The 12,072-nt window shown below is 44.4% G+C and overlaps 1 non-coding gene across 1 annotated transcript; it reads left to right on the forward strand.

The window, feature by feature from the left end:
* The first annotated feature begins 292 nt into the window (after window positions 1-292).
* Window positions 293-395, forward strand: LOC114692102. The gene has a single exon (XR_003734344.1). It is a non-coding gene; the product is annotated as a U6 spliceosomal RNA (small nuclear RNA).
* The last annotated feature ends 11,677 nt before the right edge of the window (window positions 396-12,072 follow it).

A 12,072-nucleotide genomic window follows, 5' to 3' on the forward strand; every position in this document is an offset into this window, starting at 1 on the left:
GAAGGGTGAATGCAGAGTGAGGCCTGGTGTGTGTGTGGCCAGAGGACAAATTTCCGGTTTGTCTTTAGGTGCTGTCCTCCATTTTGTTGCTGTTGTTTTGAGCCAGCGTCTCTCGGCCTGAAACTCACCGAGGACGCTAACATGGCTGGCCAGCAAGCTCCAGGGATCTGCCTGTCTCCACCTCCCCAGTGTTGGGGATCACCACCTTCTTTATATGTGTTCTGGGGATCTGATTCAGGGGCTCAGGCTTGTAAGGCAAGCACTTTTCATTGACTGAGCTACGGCTAGCCCAGGGTTTTTAAAATACACCTAGTAAAACCAGAACGCTGCAGAGAAGAGTAGCGTGGGCCCTACACATAAAAGACATGCAAATTCATGAAGTGTTTCATATTTTTGTAGGTACCACCTTCTCTCCCTGTTTTCTCAGGGACAGTAGGGCCATTACTTGTTCCATTCTGAGGTTCCCTTTTTGGCTTTCTCTTGGCAATTACTGTTTTTTTTTTTTTTTTTTTTTTTTTTTTTTTAAGAAATCCTTTTCTGGAAAATAATAAAATACACCCATGAATTGCAAGTAATTTAACTTAAAGAGTTTTGATCAATAGCATGTTTATTTTACAGAATTAGACTATAAACTAGTAAGGAAAGGAAATGATGGCAGTCATTTCTGACTTAAGTCTTGAGACTATTAGAATTTCATCTTCTTCCTAAAGAAAGGAGTTGCTTGGGGGGCTAAAGAGAAGTTGGCTCAGTGGTTAAGAGTGGTTAAGACTGCTCTTCCAGATGACCGGAGTTTGATTCCCAGCACCCACATGGCAGTTCACAGTGTGTAACTCCAGCTCCAGGAATCTGATACTCTCTTCTGGCTTCCAAGAACACTGCATGCACTTGCACGGGCATACGTCCAGACAGCCTATGCACACAGAATAAAAATAAATCTTAAAAACATGTTGTTACCTATGCCCAAGAGTTTTAGAAAAAAGTGGTTTGCAATTCTCTGGGAAAGAGACAGATAGTGCTTTATATCATCAGATTAAAAAACACCACACCCTTGGGCCGGGCGGTGGTGGCGCACGCCTTTAATCCCAGCACTCGGGAGGCAGAGCCAGGCGGATCTCTGTGAGTTCGAGGCCAGCCTGGGCTACCAAGTGAGTCCCAGGAAAGGCGCAAAGCTACACAGAGAAACCCTGTCTCGAAAAACCAAAAAAAAAAAAAAAAAGAAAAAAAAAAGAAAAATTAAAAAAAAAAAAAAAAAAAACAAACACCACACCCCAGGGGGCTGGAGAGATGGCCCAGTGGTTAAAAGCATTTGCATTTGCTGCTCTTGCAGAGGACCCAGGTTTGGTTCCCAGAACCCACCTTGGGTGCCTCGCAAAGGCCTCTAACAACTCTAGCTCCACAGGATCTGATGCTTCTGGTCTCTGCAGGCACCGGCACTCACATACACATACTGTCACGTGACACATGCACATAATTAAGAAATAAGTACATAAAAGGAACATCACATTAAGAAATTATAGAAAACTGCTATAAAACATACACCGATTGCATCTATTTAGAAGGTAGTTTAATTCGCTTTAATGTTTAACCATCTAATTCAACCAGCCAAATAGGACATTTGGGGTAGTTTTGGGAGTGACTTTCATTTCATAACTCTTTGTGTAGTTATAAGAGTCACTTGCCATACACTTCAGCGTCCTCTCACCAAGCCTTATCGTATTCTCTTGGCTGATGATGACACATCCAGGGATTACAGTCGCAAGAAATAGAATATCCTTAGGGACTGGTAAATGTTAGTGACTAAACATGCGCACCTCCCCTCCTCCCTAGCCTCCAGAGGCTTTATACCATGCTCATTGCCACTGTTTAGTGTGTTATTTGCAAGTACCATCCTAGATAGGTGAAGGATGTATTTGCCCTTGCAGAGACTGGAAATCAATTTCCAGCACCCATGCCAAGCAGTTCAAAACCATCTGTAGTTCTAACTCCAGGGGAATCTGATGCCTCTGGCCTCCACAGACACCTTCACTCTCTCTCACACACACGTTTCCAACCACACACACATAATTAAAAAAAATCTTTGATGTACAAATATGTGTATAATTTCATTGCGAATTTTACTAATTCTTGATCCAATTCAGCAATGTCCGTGTGTGTTTTTCATCGGCGTTGATCATTCTGTTTCCTATTATTTATTTATTTGTTTGTTTGTTTATTCCTGTTATTATTTGTAGGGCTAAGGATTTGATCTAGGGCCTTGTGCATGCTAGCCAGTGCTTTCTCACTAAGCTATACCCCCATCATCTGATGTTTTAAAGATATTTTTCTATTTTAAGGTTTGTTTTATTTTATTTTATTTTCGTGTGTGTGTGTGTGTGTGTGTGTGTGTGTGTTATGAATTTGTGGATGTGCATATGGATGCCTGAAGAGAGCATTTGATCCCTTGGAGCTGGAGTTACAGGCAGCTGTGAGGCTCTCCATGTGGGTGCTGAGAGCTGAACTCTGCCCCTCTGTAAGAGCAGCAAGTGTTCTTAACTACTGAGCCATTTCTCCAGCCCCTACAAAAATTCTTATTAGCATGTTTCTCATTTTGCTTTTGTTTCTGTGATAGCTGAAGATGCATATTAGCCGTTTTAAGTCTCTTTCATGAATATTCTGTTATGTGCTCTGTCATTTGCACAGTCTGTCCACTGTGTGTAAATTTTTGTATCTGTTTAATTAAGAGAATAACCAAAAATCGTGGACCCATTTAGACACATCGAGTGAGTCAGTTTTAAGAAGATTGTGCTGCAGTGCAGACAACTAGTTTCACTTGAGCATAAGTCCTCTTCCCCACCCCCGGGGGCTCAGGTCTTACTATTAGCTCATGCTAATTAGCCCAGTGTTTCAAACAGTTCTTTTTCTCTGTATGTACCTCTCTCTAAATCAGTTCTGTTCTACAGATGGAGCTAAAAGCAACATAGTTGATATTATCGATGGGCCATCAACATTCTTGTGCTCTGTCCTTCTGGCACCAATACTCTTTGAGATGGTCAGGGACAGAAGACTGATGTGTGGTGAAGAGACCCTTGTTTCTCTGAGAGAAGATAACAGATCCTGTGGGGATATGCGTATGATTTTGATTTCTCATTAGCATTGTGAGCTCCAATGAAGTGTGACTGACAGTTACATAAGTCAATACAAGAGCACTTGGGGAGAGCCAAGTTTCAGATTTTTTTTTTTTTCCTTATAGATTAGGGCTTCTGTTCTTTCAGAACTCACTGGGAAAACAAATCAGAGCTGTTTTGATTCAAGAAATGAATGCAATGAAGCTACATTTCTAGGGAAACTATCGTGGTGAAAAGGGAAATAAAACGCTACACTTATTGATCAAGTAAAACATACCGGGAGGAGATGAAAGCACATCCTAGACACTAGCCAGTGCTTCCGTTTTCACTTCATCTGTGGTTCATGTGTTAGGTAAAGACGAAAGGCGACTTTATGGGTTTACGGAGCAAAGAACATTTAGTACCACGAGGCATTCTTCGTGAAGTGTTGGGAAGTATGGACCCCAGCAGACAAATGGAAGAGAGTAGCCAAAGACCCGACAAGCCATAAATCAGTTCCCTCCACTATTACCTGACTTTCATTCCCAACTTTAGAGGAAGTCAGTGTCTGTAACAGGAAAGACATCAGCGGGCTGGAGAGATGGGGCAGTCAGTGTTCGCCAAACAGCATGAGAGCTTCACCTGGACCCCAGCATGCACATGAAAAGCCAGCTGTGGTGGTGTGTGTCTGCTATCCTAGCACTGTGGAGGTGGAGACAGGCAGATTTCTGGGGCTCACTGGCTGGCCAGCCGAGGTGCATCAGTGAACCCCAGATTCAGGTGAGAGATGCTGTCCCAGAGGAGATGCATGGTATGTAAGGAGCAACAACAGCCAGCGTTGATCTCTGGCCTCCACGAATGCATGCACAAACATGCCTGTGCACCCACATGGATGTGCACATACACCCACAAAATAATAACAAAATAAAACCTGATCTTTGTTCTAAAAAGAGATGTAAAAATTTTTATAGTGTTCTTTTTATCATACTCCTGAATATAGTTCAAAGGCTTAAGGTGATACATTGAAAGATGAGAAACAATAAAATAACCCTGTAGGCTTATAATGCAGATAAAACTGGAAAAATTACAGTAAATGGATTTGGAGAAGAATGTGCCAATCACCAAAATTTCACGTATAATCGCATGAACATGCTGGTGTGGTGAAATTGGAAATCTAATGAAGAGTTCCAAGATGGAACATTCCTGAGGAATGTGAGGACACTTGTTCTTTCACTTCTCTAAAAAGAAAGCATGGATTATTTCAAGAGTTCTCAACCTGTGGGTCGTGACCCCCCAGTGTCGCATATTGGATATTTACATTACAACTCATAACGGTGGTAAAATTACAGTTATGAAGTAGCAACAAGATAATCCTATGGTTGGCATCACCACACTTGAGGAATTAAAGGGTCACAGCATTAGGAAGGTTGAGAACCATTGGATTATTAAGTGCAATTTAAAACATTAAGTCAATCAAACCAGTGCAAATGACCCAGGGAACTGAACTTCAAGAGAGAGTAACTTGCATTGAAAATACAATTCTTATCTAATTAGTAAAAAATACTAAGGGGCTGTTGACATTGGAAAGGATTTTTTTTTTTTTTTAAATTTGCTTGTTTTGAGACAGTCTCATGATGTAGCCCTGGCTGTCCTAGAACTCCCTGTGTAGACCAGACCAGACTCCTTTTAAACATATGTACACATATGAATGCTGATGTCTAAGGAGGCTAGAAGTGTGTGATCCCCTGGGAGCTGGAGTTACGGGCAGTTCTGAGCCAACACATATGGTGATACCTTATTTGTATTAAAATGTTATTTGTATGTTAATAAATAAAGTTGCCCGGGGGTCAGAGCTATTAGCAAGCCATAGGAAAGCAGGGCAGTGGTGGTGTACGCTTGTAATCTCAGTACTTGGTAGGCAGAGCTAGGTAAGTCTCTGTGTGTTCAGGGATACAGCCAGTATTGGATACACATGCCTTTAATCTCAATACCAATCATAGAAAACCTGGAGGTCTATACAGACAGGCCATGACGAGGCGGTCATGTGGTTGGGTTTACAACCAATGAGAAGGCAGAACAGAAACACTATAAAATGACAGACACACAGGAAGTAGTTCTGGTTCGGAGAGGTAGGACCACCGCAGGAGGAAGGGTAAGGTTTTAAGGTTTTAGCTCTTAGCTCTGACCTCTTGGCTTTCTTCTTTGCATTGGTTCTGTGTTTCTTATTTAATAAGACCGTTGGTTACATCTACAAACCCATAAGGGTGCTGGCAAGCAGACTCAGGTCCTTTGCAAGATCAGTATTGACTCATAACTGCTGAACCTTCTTTCCAAGGCCCCAAGATATGTTATAATACAAAAGAAAATCAGAGCCGTCACCCTTGCAGACTTCTTAGCTGAGGCAGATGTATATACACATTGAGAGTGCTGACTATGTATTTCGATAGTGAATGTTAAACAGCAAATTGACTTTAATGGACTGATTGTATGTGAAATAGCAATGACTTGTAAAAGAAAAAAAAGCATTATGTGATCTCAGATGTCATAAGGGCCAAACTATTGCCCTTTTTCTTTCCAACAGCAATAACTTTGGCTTTTACCAGCCATTTGGTTAATCCAAATGCACTTGTATTCCTGTCTGCACTGTGGGATCGTGTTAAGTGTTCTTGCTAGTGGCCTCCATCTACTTAAGGTAAATATGACCTGGTAGTTCAACTCCATTCTTCTCCCTGTAGTCTCAGGGTTCCTACTATAGAGACAGAGTCTCCAGCTCTAGCATACACCAGATCACAGGGAGCCCCACCTCAGACTCAGTCAGAGCATTTCTGATTAGTTTCCAGGTGACAAAGATGCTGTGTGTCCATTTTAGACTTTCAGTCCTTTGTAATTTGTCTTCCTTTGTGTTCCCTTTGGAAGGCTGAAGATCTTTCCTTCCATTCAAGTATTAACCAGGCCCAACCTTGCTTAGCTTCCGAGATCAAGCATGGCTCAGGATGTGGAACTGAAGATTTCCACTTTACTTTGCCTTGTGCTCCCCTTTCCCTCCCTCCCTCCCGCCCTCCCTCCCTCCCTTTCTTCCTTCCTTCCTTCTTTCCTGAGACATACATTTTTTCTTAATGACATACTTTTATGTACATCTGTCTTTATATATTGTGGACATTTTACAATTTTTAATTTTTTTATTTTATGTGTATCTATGTTTTGCTTGCATGTATATATCTGTACACCTCTTCCATGCCTGATTCTCAGTGGAGGTTAGAAGATGGGGGACGAATCCCCGGGAACTTGTAGGTGGTTCTGAATCACCATGTGGATGCTGGGAATTGAACCCTGGTCCCCTGGAAGATAAATCAATACTCTTTTTGTTTGTTTGTTTGTTTTGTTGTTGTTTTTGAGATATGGTTTCTCTGTGTAGCTTTGTGCCTTTCCTGGAACCTACTCCGTAGCCCAGGCTGGCCTCGAACTCACAGAGATCCACTTGCCTCTGCCTCCTGAGTACTGGGATTAAAGGTGTGTGCCACCAATGCTGGCTTCTTTTTTTTTTTTTCAAGGATTTATTTTTTTATTTATTTATGTGTCCCTCTGTGTGGATGCCATGTGCATTCTGGTGCTAAGAGAGGCCGGAAGAGATCCCCTAGAGATGGAGTTACAGGTGGTTGTGAGCTGTCCTGGGAAGCAAACTCTGGTCCTCTGGAGAATCCATATTGTATTCTCAATACTCTTTACTTTCTTGTTTTCCGAAAAAAACAATTCTGCCTAATTTTGTTTCGTGATTGAAGTTCTCTTAACACACACAGAGACTACACCCTGCCTCCTCTTTTTCCTTGTGCTGTCCATTTGTACCAATCTTTGTCACTTTGTTTCCTGTCAGGAATTTACCGTGTCCTCGTCTTGTTTGTTTATAGCCTAAGGACAATTTTTGTTTGTTTGTTTGCTTTTTGAGACAGGGTTTCTCTGTGTAGCCCTGGCTGTCCCAGAACTCCCCTCTGTAGACCAGGCTGGCCTGGAACTCAAGAGATTTGCCTGCCTCTGCCTCCCAGTGCTGGGTTCAAAGGTGTGTGCCACAACTGCCCAACTAGTTTAAGGGCAATTTTATTAGTGTTTGAGGGAAAAACAACAGGGCAGGCAAGGTGTTGTTGCAACTGCTAGAGAGGAAGGCGACGGAGAAAGGGAAGAGACATGCTTTTTTTTTGGTTTTTCGAGACAGGGTTTCTCTGTGTAGCTTTGCGCCTTTCCTGGGACTCGCTTTGTAGACCAGGCTGGCCTCGAACTCACAGAGATCTGCCGGGCTCTGCCTCCCGAGTGCTGGGATTAAAGGCGTGCGCCACCACCGCCCGGCGAGACATGCTTTTAAGAAAGTGGGCACGTTAAAAAAACAAGAGAGTAGGGTCAAAGGTCAGTCACGATCAGCAAGCAGCTTCATGGCAGCAGGGGAGCGGTGCATCAGAGAAAGTGAGGAAGTCTAACATGTCTAGAAAGCACCCTTAGACTTTTGGCTAGTGTCTGAAAAGAGATAAGGGGGAAGGAAAAGGAAAAGTTAAGAAAAGCCAAGAGGCCGCAAGGAAGCGGCTCCATAAACAGGTGCCCCATGCCGGGTCTTAGGGCTTTGCTTTTGGGTTGATCAGCATACAAGGCAAAGGATCTTCTAATCTTGAGAAAAATGGAAAGGTGGTGCAGGATTCTGGAAGTCAAATCGGTTGCTGGGAGCCTTAGCATAACACTCAGTTAATGTCAGTGTCAATGTTGACTTACTAGACATATTCCCACTATCCGCCAGGAACCTGTTGGTCATCTTTGCAGAAAATGCATTTGCAGGCTTTTCTTTTGTAGAAGGAGATATTTGCACGAGTGCATGAAGTAGGGAAGAGACTGTGGAGACCAGAACCCAGGTCTTTTGCAAGACTAGAAAGCGCTCTTAACTGCTGAGCCAACCCTCCTGCCCTAACCACCAACTTTTCAACAAGTGTTTGTTGAAACTGCAATGTATGACGAAGTATCAGAGAGCATTTGGTTTATTTTTCTTTTCTGATGTCTGAATTGGTTCTGATTTTGATTTGAATGGATATTTTACGAAATATAGAAGAAAGAACCCTGTGGGAGTAAAAAGCATTGAATGTAAGATGGACAATTAGGGTCTCCTCACATCTGGGCTTGGCCTAGTGTGGGGACATATGCCTCCCATCCTGGTAGTTGGGAGGCAGAGGCAAAAGGAAGGGGAGTTTTGAGGCCAGCCTATACTGTACACCCAGTCTCCAAAGCCACCTAAGCAAGCAATCCCCTCCTGCCCCCTTTTGATTCGGGGTCTTTAGCTCAGGCTGACCTCCTCTGGCCTCAGCTTCTCATGTATGGGGTTTCTACTCACTACCCACCCTGCTTTCTCCTTAAGTCTGGAAACAACATTTGTATAAGGCATCCAAACGGTTTAAATAATGAGTATAAATGATACCTGTAAGGACTAGACACCTAGTTTAACTTAGTAGCCTTCAGAGAGAAGATACATTGTTTATTACAAACACTCAGGAAGGTGGGAGATTCTGATAGAAAAAATGAGCACATTGATGGTGATTTGTGTAATCCATATGACAATAGCTTGAAAAATCCCACATTTTAGTTAGTCCACGGGAGGAGTGCCATGAAGTGAAGGTATTACTAAATTGTTACATAAAATTGTTTCTGCTGGGCGGTGGTGGTTGCGCATGCCTTTAGTCCCAGCACTTGGGAGGCAGGGGCAGGTGGATCTCTGCGAGTTCGAGGTCAGCCTGGACTACAGAGTGAGTTCCAGGAAAGGCGCAAAAGCTACAGAGAAACTCTGTCTTGTAAAAAACAACAACAACAACAACAAAATGCTTCTGTTTGTTCATGGGGTAAACTGTTCCCCCTCAGAGCGGACAGCTACAAGAGTTCATGAGCATAAACCCTGCATCTCAGAAGCACTAGGAGGCCGGTCACTTTATCCAATAGCATTTTGTTATACCCACTTAGTGCTTGACTTGAGTAGCTCTCCTCTCTTCTCCTGAGCTTTCTAGAGCAATCCTCTTCTAAAAAGGGCCAAGGTCAAGTTAATCTCCCAAGGAAACAAAAGCCCATTGCTTTAGCTGCCTTTTCTTTTGACGGTGAATGTTTCTCAGGATAACTCCAGGCTTGTTTATAAAACATATATGTGTTTGTGTGTAGAGCTGGGATGGAAGCCATGCTGGTAGAATTCCAGCGAGGTAAAAAGCTTTTGAATTATAGTCTTGTTGAGGACAGGGTCGATTTTGGACTTTTGGCTCCAGAAGCATTTAGCACCATGCTTTGATGTAAGAAATGTTTATTAAATATTTTCTCAATATTCATTTGTTGATATTAACTTATCAGTACTATTAGCATGGAATTTGTGTTGCTAGTTCTCAGATTCTCAATAGAATTCTAGCTCTGTCTGGCATAGTCAATAAATAATGTAATAAATGATGTGAAATTCTAATTAAATCTTTAACATTTATTTATTTTGTGTGTGTGTGTGCGCGCACATACGCGCGCACGTGTTTACGCATGAATATACCATAGAGTGCATATGGAAGTCAGAGGACAGCTTTGGGAGTTGGTTCTCTTCTCCCACCATGTGGTTTCCAGGGATAGAACTCAGGTGGTCAAAAAACACAAAACAAAAGAAAAACCAGCTCAGGTTATGCAACAAGCACCTTGCCCACTGGGCCAGCTCTCCAGCCCTAAAGCTCCAGTTTTTTTTTTTTTTTTTTTTTTTTTTTTTTGGTTTTTCGAGACAGGGTTTCTCTGTGTAACAGCCCTGTTTGGCTGGCCTCAAACTCACAGAGATCCACCTGCCTCTGCCTCCCGAGTGCTGGGATTAAAGGCGTGTGTGCCAACACTGCCCTATGTTAAAGCTCCACTTTTTTTTTTTTTTTTTTTTTTTGACCTGGATCTTGCTCTGTAGACCACTTTTAATATTGAGTCTTCCATATTTGTCAGGAATATCACTGGCCATTCATTATTAGGAATATTATTCCTCTTTTAAAACACATACACACACATATAAACCTTATGAAGGCATGAAGATAATTTCATCTTCTAATTTCAAAATTCCAGCTCTCCTTTTAAAAAATTAAATCTACATGTACAGCAATACATTTACATATTAAATAACTTTTTTTTTTTTAAAGACAGGGTTTCTCTGTGTAGTTTTGGAGCCTGTCCTGGATATCACGCTGTAGACCAGGCTGGCCTCGAACTCACAGAGATCTGCCTGGCTCTGCCTCCCGAGTGCTGGGATTAAAGACATGCGCAATCACCGGCCGGCTTAAATAACTATTTTTAAACAGAAGAAATAAATTCAGGTTACCATCCAGTCTACTGTGCTGGGTACAATGTTAGGTGCATGTCAGTCCCAACCCTCAAAGAATTTCCAATCTGATGACAAAATCAACACACAAAATAAATTTGTATTTGCCATAAGTTATGAAAACCTTCCCATGTCAATCTTTCAACGAAGTGAGGGAGTCCTGTGACTTCCTCTAAAATAGTTTCGTGAATAATATAAGGCCCCTTCTTTCTTCTCGCATGGCTCTATGGCATCGCCTTCCCTCAAGATTTTTTTTCTAGTTTTACTAGTCAATCTTACCACAGAAATATGGCTTTCAAGTTACCTAATCAAACTTCCCATTTGATGCTTACGTCTTTGTTGTGTGGGCATGTGAACTTGATTGCTGTTTGTCTCACTTAGAACAAACCAAACTACAAAGAGCAGATACCCAAACCTTGTTCATTTAATCAATAATGAGAGACTGGTTCAGAACTGTTTGGTTCAGACTGGAAACATCACCAAGTATCAGACCTCTGTTTGGGAAGGCTTTCACGTCTGTTTCATTTATTCAGGATAGACCTGTGTTTGGAAGATTTTATTTATTTATATTTTGAGCATATGCAAAAGAGTTCTCAAAGACCTCAGTAAACTGCCTCTTATTTTTATTCCAATTAACTAAGCAGTCACTGTAGCAGGCCACAGTGGGATGGTGTTGATATTTTTAGGTGAAATGAGGCTACTTTGTTGAAGAGGGGAGCACACACTCCACAAGTTGCCAGAGCATGCATGGGCCCCCCGGGGAATGGATTTGGGGGGCAAGAGTCGACTACGGCCAGATCTGGAATCACGTCTAGACGGAGGCCCCACGTCCAAACCCCAACTCTCTTCCTCTGGTCGGGCGGCTTCGGTTGAGCACAGTCATACAAACGACTCCATCTTCTTCACACGAAGTTCCGAGGCCAGCGGCCCCTCCCGACCGTCCCGATCCCCCAGAGTTGGCCGCTCTCTTCAACTTGTGCCGCCTTGGGATGCTTGCCTTCGGGGCTGCTTCTGCTTGGGGCCTGGCTGGTCTTCTGGGCGCTCGCCCGCCCCCCCGCCCGCCGACCCCCACCCAACCCTCAGGAAGACCGAACCCTCTCCTTTCTTCTCGTGGGGCTCCTTCAGGCCAAGTTGGGAACTTGCTCATCAAGACTTAACTTCCCGAGCCTGCCTCCGGTCGCACCAACGGGGCCGGGCGCGCCACTCCCCGGCCGGAGCTCGCCGTCCCCACGCGGGGGGCTCAGGTGGGACGGCGCGCTCAGGTGAGCGAGCTGCTTCGCGCGGCGTGGAGGGGGGGGGGCTCCGCGCTCGTCCCGGAGTCCGCCCACCGCAGCTGCGGCCCCGCGCAGCTCCCCGGGTCCGGCGTGGCGGAGCTCGGGAAGGGGCTGCGGGTGGCGAATCCAGCTGCCGGCCAGCTGCGTCCCGCGCGTCCCCCGTCGCCGTCCCCGCCGCCGCCTGCCCGCCCGCCGCGCTCCGGGGCGCCGCGAGCGCGAGGAGACGCCCGCTGCCGGCCGCGGGCTTTGTCCGTCCGCCGCCTCGCCTCGCCCCGCCCGCCTCCCGCGCCTCCCCGCCCCCTCCGCGGTCCCACTTCCTCGGCGCGGGAGGCGGGAGCGCGCCGGGCAGCGAGGGGTTAAGCCGACGCGCTGGAGGCGC

The sequence above is a fragment of the Peromyscus leucopus genome, chromosome 7 (genome assembly GCF_004664715.2).
Source record: "Peromyscus leucopus breed LL Stock chromosome 7, UCI_PerLeu_2.1, whole genome shotgun sequence".
NCBI lineage: Eukaryota > Metazoa > Chordata > Mammalia > Rodentia > Cricetidae > Peromyscus > Peromyscus leucopus.